Genomic DNA, 8,922 nt, shown 5'->3' with positions numbered 1-8,922 from the left:
CAGACTGAGAAAAGGCCTAGAGTTAGGAGTATTTAGTACATGTTTTAGAGATCATATGATTAGTTTGTAAAATTTGTGATGAATTTTGACAGGTGGGAGGAGTAGTGGTAGAAGTGAAAGTCTGTAGTCCCCTGGGAATGAAGGGTAGTAATGGGAAATGGGAAAAGCACAGGCTCTTGGGAGAAAGGCAGAGGAACAGGTGAGAGGTATGACTGTGACTTGAATGCCACAGACTCCTTAGAATGAAAACCTAGATCCTACATCCCTATAGTAGCTGCCACAATGGACTCAAACATACCGATGATACTGAAGATGGAGCAGGATCGGACAACACTTCATTCTTTTATGCATAAGGCTGCCATGAGTTGGGGCCAACTCAACAGCAGCTAGCAACAACAACATCCCTATAGCGAAAGATCACAGAACTTTAGAGTATTGATTCCACACTAGCCATGTAACTATGGGCAAGTGACTTAACCTCTCTGGGCTTGAGTAAAATGGAGTTGATAGCACCCACCTTATGTAATTAACATGAGAATTAAATATGGCAGTGTGTAAGCAAACTATGGTAGCTGTAACATATAAGGGGCTAGTAACAATGCAACCAGAGTTGTCATCAGCTTTGTTAGCATTCATGCCCAACTGATGACTACAGATTGCATTCATAATCAACCAAAATTTTCTCCAGCTCTCAGAATTATATTTGTTTTCATGCTGTAGAAACCCAATTATGGTGACTTAACGAAATAGGGGTTTTATTTTTCTCAAATACCCCAAAGTCCAGGCAGTCATCAAGGACTTGGGTGCCTTCTAGATTCGTCTCCATCCTTAGCATGTGGCTTTCATCATCATGGTCATAAGATGTCTTAGCTTGGCTTCCCTGGCAACAGTCCCTGAGACAAGTATTCATGTGCAAGTAGTTTACCGGGAAGCAATGGTTTAGTAGGGAAGTGAGACAGGGAAGAGAAGCCAATGTAGAATGCTTTAATAAGTGAGTTGCTGCTGTGGGTGTTACAGATTAAATTGTGTCCACTAATAATGTATGTCAACTTGGTTAGGCCCTGATTCCCAGTATTGTGTGATTGTCCTCCATTTTGTGATCTGATGTAATTTTCCTATGTGTTGTAAATCCTAACCTCTGTGATGTTAATGAGGCAGGATTAGAGGCAGTTACGTTAATGAGGCAGGACACAATCTATAGGATTAGGTTGTATCTTGAGTCAGTCTCTTTTGAGATAAAAGAGAAATGAGCAGGGAGGAGAGGGACCTCATACCACCAAGAAGGAAGAGCGTGTCCTTTCCACCCAGGGTCTCTGCGCTGAGAAACTCCTAGACCAGGGGAAGCTTGATGACAAGGACCTTCCCCTAAAACCAACAGAGAGAGAGAGCCTTCCTCTGGAGCTGGTGCACTAAATTCAAACTTCTAGCCTCCTAGACTGTAAGAGAATAAATTTCTGTTTGTTAAAGACACCCACTTGTTTTATTTCTGTTATAGCAGCACTAGGTAACTAAGAGAGTGGGTAACTGGTGTTAACACCTCGCTGAGGACTTTAGGGAGGCAGTGTAACTCATGCCTCAGAGTTGTCCCACATAAGGACCAAGGAGCTGGGGATATTTATCTACCAACTCCCATCTGTCATTAGTTGAGGGCTCCTCCCAGGGCCATTAACTCCTTGGCGTTTCCAGTCTTCCACATATGGGCTGAGCAGCCTGCTCCTGCAGCCAGCGAAAGCCCTCAGGCAGAGAATCACAGGAGCTGTCAGGAGGAAGCCTGTGGTGAATATAGGAATGATGCATGTCAAGGGGTATGGGCAGAGCACTAACTGTTACATGGGACAACTCATTCACCTCCACCATCATGGCTATGTTCCAGGCAGGGAGAAAAATAGGTCAAAGGACAAAAGACAGCAGCTGAGTCTACCTTTTTATCAAGAAAGCAGTAGCTTTCCTGAACCCTCACCTGACTTCTGCTTCTCAGCAACCAGAACTAGGTTACATGGCTACCTGCTGTGGTTGTAAGAAAATCTGGAGAGATTAACTGGACGCATTGTCCCCCAAGTTTGGGTTCTGTTATTAAGAAAGAAGAATGGAAGCTGTAGGTATCTGGTGATGTATGACAAGGTCATCTTCACATGAATTGCAGGAACAAATTATGATTCTGTAGTGGGTAAAATTGCAAACCATGTTCCTTAAAGATATTCACATGCATGAACAGAGCATGAATCAGAAGCAATAAATCTTAGGCTAAATCTTCAAGCTGTCACTTATATCGTCTCCAGTATACGTGGTTCAAACAGCAGACAGTTGCAGGATTCTGCTGGGACGTGATTGGCTTATGTTATACTGTTTATTCATGAACAGATATTTACTGACCACCTGCTGTGTGCCAAGTGCTGTTCAAGGAGCCAGGAACTGACAATGACAGTGACTGGCAAGGTGTATCTTTAATTAGGGTCAGCAGGGCCTCTCTAAGGAGGGCATTGTGCTGGGACCCAGATGATGAGGAATGCTCAGGCAGAGGCATTTTTATCTACCAACTCCCATCTGTCATTAGTTGAGGGCTCCTCCCTGGAGGGGAACAAGGTTGGCCTGTTAGAGAAATAGAAAGCCTGTGTGGTAGTGAGGGGAGACAGTCAGAGAAGCAGGCAGGGGTCAGAAGTATAGTGAAAATATTTCAAAGCTGATTTTGGCTGGCCCCAGAAATACGTTTCTTAGAAGAAATGCTAGAAGTAGCTAATTTTGAAGAGGAGATTTACATATTTCAGGGAAAATCTGAGCGTTCAATAGTACCATTAGTTTTCTCCTGAAGTCATCAGAAGCTGAAAAACTATTGTGCTAATTTTCTTTAAGGAATTAAACTCCTTCAGAGCCCCTCAAATTCCAGTCATGTTCTTGAGTGTTCATGTTTTTGCTGGAACCTATTGATTAGGAAATATATATGTAAATATGCATATGTCGCTCCATCTGCCTAGAGCACGTGAGGCTGCTGCCAGCAGGCTTATTCTTCCTGACAGTTGGGAACACTCTGCTTTGCCTCTTACTCAGCTGTGTGAAAGGGAGACTCAAGTGTCCTGAGTGATGATAAATCAGCCTCCAAGGGGCCTCCTTGTGAGAGTAATGCTACCCTCTGAGAGGTGGTTTGTCTCTAAGCAGAAGAGAAGTACATCAGGAGGCTCCCTCCGTGGGGTGGTTTGGGCAAGTGATTTCATTGCTCTCTCAGAAACTGCAGGCAGACAGTTTGACTATTCCTTAGGCTATTTGGCTCAGAGGCCACCCTACTCATGGTTGCTTGACCCCTCAAACACCTAAGGCCATGCCTGTTCATCCAATTTTCAACACAAACTGAGGTGACCTACCATGAGGAAAACAGAGGGTGAGCCCTGCTCTTTGTGAACTTACAGCCTGTGAAAAAGACAGATCCTATTAAAATAGTCACACATAGGGTGTGTAATTAAAAGCTGAGAAGTATATCAGAGGAAATGATTCTATGAGAGCGTAGAAAAAAAGAGCCTGAAGAAGTGAGGCTTGAAGAAATAGGCATTGTTTGAGGGCTATGATGTTCCTAGTTCTGAGCCAGGGGCTATGGATTTAAGTCACCCATCCTGTTTAGAAGGAATTTACAGACCAGTTGAAAAAAATAAGATGTTCCTACAATAACCATCTGAAAAAGTGACTGTGCAGTCAAGTGCTAAATGAGTTAGCACTAGATAATAAATGCTAAAGGACTTAAATATGAAATGTGAGTGCGACAAGAGGGTGGGCAGTGCTTTGTGGACTGGGTGAGATTTGAGCTAGTCACTGGAGGATAAATAGGCTGTGGGTGGAGAAGGGAAGGTGTTCATCTGGTGATGGAATTCAGAAACTTCCAATGGTACTCTGCTGCCTAAGCAGGAAAAAAAAAAAAATCCAGTTCCTTGACCCTCCATGATTTGCCACCCACCTGTCTTCCCTAATTTATCTTTTGAGAATCCCCTCCACTCTCTTGGGAATATCTTAACATATTCCACCTTTTATATTATAGTTACTCTCTCCTTACTGGTTTGTGAACAACATGAGGGATGGCATCATGTGTTCGTTACCTGTCTTTGTAGCCCTTTATTGCTTAGGGTAATGCCTTTCATATAGAAGAGTCAATCTATGTCTGTTGAATTTAATGGAAAAGGAGAGGCAAAATTGTTGTGCTGTGATATATGACTACGTTTATTGGTCAGTGTGGGCTTTAGGGATGAGGGTTTGGGAAGTGTGGCTACCTCTTCTCCAACAGCACTCTCTTCCTTGGTGACATCACCCACTCCCAAAGTTTTCAATACCATCTTCACACTGATGACTTCCAAATGGGTATTTCCAGCTCCAAATCTCCCCTCTAGACAGTGGATCTAATGCCTCTCTATTTAGCATCTCCACTTGGCCAGGCATCTCTAAAAAGGCATCTCAAAATTAATGTGTTCAAAACAGAATTTTTTATTCTTTCCCCTGATAACAAAAGAACATATCAGTTCCCCACCACCACCACCACCACCACCACCATTTTCTCTTAGTAAATAACTCATTTGTTCAAGCCAAAAACCTGTGTCATCCTTGACTCTTCTGTTTGCCTTACTCCCTATGTCCAATAGATCAGCAAGTCCTATTGTCTCACTTAAAAATAAATATATCCAATTTCTCTACCACTCTCTACTTCCACTGACACCATTCTAACGCAAAACACCACCGTCTCTCACCTGTACTGTTTGATGGCCCCCCTCAGTTCCCTGCTTCCAGTCTTCCATTCTCCACGCTGCAACCAGAATGAACTTTTAAAAACATAAATCACGTCATGTCACCCTCTGATTATAACCCACAGTGTTTCCCCTCACTAGAAGAAAATGCATCCTCCTTACCATGATCTGGAGTCCCTGGGTGGTGCAAATGGTTAACACACTCAGCTGCTAACCGAAAGATTGGAGGTTTGAGTCCACCCAGATGTGTCTTAGAAGAAAGGCTTGATGCTCTACTTCAGAAAATCAGCCATTGAAAACTCTATGGACTACAATTCTACTCTGACATACATGGAGTCACCATAAGTTGGAGTTCACTCGATGGCAATTGATTTTTTTGTTGTTGTTTTTTCACCATGACCTATAAGATCTCATATGTTCTGTTTCGTTCCTCTATCTCCGAGCTCATTGCCACAACTCATCCCCTCACTATGTCCCAGCCACCCTGGCCTCCTTGCTGTTCCTCCAACACATCAAGCCAGCTCCTGCCTCAGAACTTTTGGTCTTGCTGTTCTGTTCTTTCTCCCAAGAATGATCTTTCCCGTGTTCCCTTCACTGGCTTCTTCGCATTCAGTCATTAGCTCAGAGAGGCCTTCTTGAACACTAACGTAGCTGCTCCCAGGGTTGGAGCTAGGGTCAGGGTTAAATACCTCTATTTCGTTTCTCTTTTATTTTCCTCATAGTATTTCTTATATTTGATATTAATTTTACTTATTTTATTACTTGGTTATTATCTCTGTCCCCCACCTAGCACATCACCTCAAGGAAACAGGGACCTTGTCTGTCTTATTTCCTGTTACATTCTCAGCACCTAAAACAGCCTGGCACCAAATGGGCAATCACTAAATACTTACTGCATCATTGATGTAGATGGATGGGTGAATACTGATTATTTGTGTAAAGTTAAAAAAATCATTTAGCATCTTTGCCTTGATTTACCTCCTTTCCTAATAAAAATGAAGATAATATATTACTTGTCTTTTCTGGAACACATAGGAGGTGGTTAAGATATATGAGAAGGCGGAAGGCTTTGCCACTTATTATGAGAAAAATATTGAAGTGTATGGGCAAGGAGCCATTGGAAAGTGGCAATGTCAGGCTAATGGAAAAAGAAATTCATTTGTTTTATTGCCCATGAACCTCCTGGGGACTGAGGAAGAGAGGGAAAAAATGAAATGTACCCATTTGCAATATAAAAATTCATAAATACTGTTTACATTAATTCAAAGTAGAGTAACACTGTTTATCTGGCATCAATAGGTACATTGCTGGCTGTTTTGTTTTGTTGTGTTTTTTTCCAGATAGCTAATGTTCCCATTGTAAGAAGACTTTTCAGTTTGACCATTTTAATGGAAATAGTTTTTAAATGAATTTTAGTGCCACCTTCTCGTGCAGCACACTGAACAAAACCTTTTGTCATTAACTTGGGGATATCATTATAAGCATATGTTATTATATTTGGGTGTAAAATAGTGATAAGCTCTGGAATCATAGACGTGCAGAACTGTTCTGCTTTCTGAGATCTCTTATGGGTATTGTACAAGGTTTTTTTTTTTCTCTCTCTCTCTTTTCTCACTTATTTAACAACGAGGATTTGTAAGGCACCTAGTACATGCAGGCACGCTGCTGAGATCTACATACACCCAGGGTGGTAACCAGGATAGATGTGGTCCCTGCCTGCATGGAGCCCTCTACCTACTGGGGAAGGCAGTGATGAAGTAAGCAGAAGTGAGTCCCAAAGGCCTAACCTGAGGCTTGGGAAGGCCTCCCTAAAGAAGTGACCTTTAAGCTGATTCCTACAAAGGAGTTGCTCCGGGGAAGAATGTTCCAGGTAGATGGAAAAGCATGTGCAAAGACTGTAAGAGGTGAAGGCCCAGGTACATTTGAGCAGACAAGAAAACAGCCAGGCCCCCCACAATGCTGCTAAATTGGCAGGGGCGACTGCAGAGCCCCCAAGGGCTGAGGCTAGGAATTTAGTCTTCATTCTAAGAACAAACCAAATGGTTTTAAAGAGGGGAGTGACATGGTCTGTGTTGCACCTCAAAATATGTGTTAGAAGAAAATTAAGTAACCAATAAGCCTGTGCTTTCATGCACATTTTTGCTGTGGACAAAGTTAAAGACAGTGGTGCCACAGTTAACCACTTTCCACAGGCTAAGGAATTGGCAGATGGTGCTCAGGGACGTGGGAATAATGCAAAAATTGAGTAGTGGATATTCAGGTTTAGAAAGTGCAGGTTTCAGGAAAGAATCTTATTGGATTCCTATTGCAATATTGTATGTGTAAGAGCCCCAGTTTAATTCAGCCCAACATTATCTGAAATACCTGCTGTATACCCAAGGCCTAAGGGGAAGTTTGTTAGGGAGAGAGCATGGACTGGGAAAAGATACCTGAGTTCCAGGGCTGCCTCATCCACTACCTAGAACCTGGCCCTAGGCAGGTGTCTTCTATAAACCAAAACCAAGCCCATTGCTGTAGAGCTGATTCCGACTCATAGTGACCCCTTGTGTTATGGAGTAGAACTGATCTCCATAGAGTTCTCGTGGCTGTAATCTTTATGGAAGCAGATCACCAGGCTTTTCTTCTGTGGTGCTGCTGGGTGGGTTCAAACCACCAACCTTTCAGTTAGCAGCTGAGTACAAACCATTTGTACCAGCCAGGGTCCTTCCTCCCCCTATGGACCTCAGTTTTTTCTCTCCCGTAGAATAATTTGATGTCTAAGGGGCCTCTCTCTGGAATGCTGAGATGCACGTAGCTTAACACGCAGGAGGTTCAAAGGGCAGCTCCACCATATGCTCACCAAGTGATCTTGGGCAAGTTATGTAACTTTTTTGGATATCAGTTTACCTATTTGTGAAAACCCTTCCTCACTGGGTTGTTGTGAGGACAAATGCCCAGCACAGAGACAGCAATCAGTAAATACTAGGATAGGTCTGTGATTTTATGGCTCATACTAGCCAGCTAAAGCAGGAGAAAGAATTTGGAAATGAATGTTTCCTTAAGAAAAAAAGAGGCCCCTTCTGAATTAAGAACTCATGTGACATATTAAAATTTTCTGTATCCTTTTGAGACTTACTAACATTTTGGGAAGCATCTCGCGCCATCCATCTGTCCAACGTTTGTGCTCTGGGGTATCTTTCCTCTAACAGCTTGGCCAACTCTGTTTTGAATATGTTCAGTGCTGCTCTCCCTGGTCTATTCTGAGCATGTTATTAACCTGGGCTTGCATGTATCAGTATACATTCTGCTAAGAGCCAACTTTTTCTTAGTTTCTGAGCACCAGTGCAGAAATAAGCTTGCGTGGTTGCTTTGTGGTCTCTTTACAGACCCCAAGGGTGTTAATAACCAGTCACATACCCTTTATTTTTCTTATTATTTTTAAGTGACTAGGTTTTAAATTATAAGCTTAATATATGCATATTGTTTAAAAATATGAACAATAGAGAAGGTTTTAGGGAAAAAGAAAAAAATCTTTTCTTTGCCTCCCACCCCCTGCTCCCTAGTTACTAAAAAAACAAACCAACCAACCTGTCACCACTGAGTTGATTCCATCTCATAGCGACCCTACAGGACAGAGTGGAACTGCCCTGTAGGGCTTCTAAGGAGCAGCTGGTGGATTGGAACTGCCGACTTTTTGGTTAGCAGCCAAGCTCTTAACCACTGTTTTATACATCCTTCCAGAAATTTTCTCCCTCCCGTCCTTCTTTTCTTTTTATATATATATCTACATGAGTGTCTTTATTTTACACAAGTAAGATTATACTTTCTTTCCTGTCTTCCTTTCTATATATATTCTATATAAGTGTATTTATTTTACACAAATGGGAGCATACTACTTAGATGCTATATTTTGAATACTTTTCCATACCAATATCTGCAGATCTGCCTCATTCTTTTTAGTGGCTTTCTGACATTCTATTAATGGAATGTACTATTTAACCAACCCTACCAATAGACATTGTAGATTTTTCCAATCTTCTGCTTTTACAAACAGTTCTATGACAAACATCTCTGAACATACGTCTTTGCACACTTGAAGAACTTTATCTGTAAGCTATCTGTCAGATAAAGTCCCAGAAGTTTTAAAACTCAAAATAACATCCTCCTATATGTTCATCATTGGAAACCCTGGTGGCATAGTGGTTAAGATCTACAGCTGCTAACC

This window comes from Trichechus manatus, unplaced genomic scaffold (genome assembly GCF_000243295.1).
Source record: "Trichechus manatus latirostris isolate Lorelei unplaced genomic scaffold, TriManLat1.0 scaffold00011, whole genome shotgun sequence".
Classification (NCBI taxonomy): domain Eukaryota; kingdom Metazoa; phylum Chordata; class Mammalia; order Sirenia; family Trichechidae; genus Trichechus; species Trichechus manatus.
Note: the sequence above shows the minus strand (reverse complement) of the source record.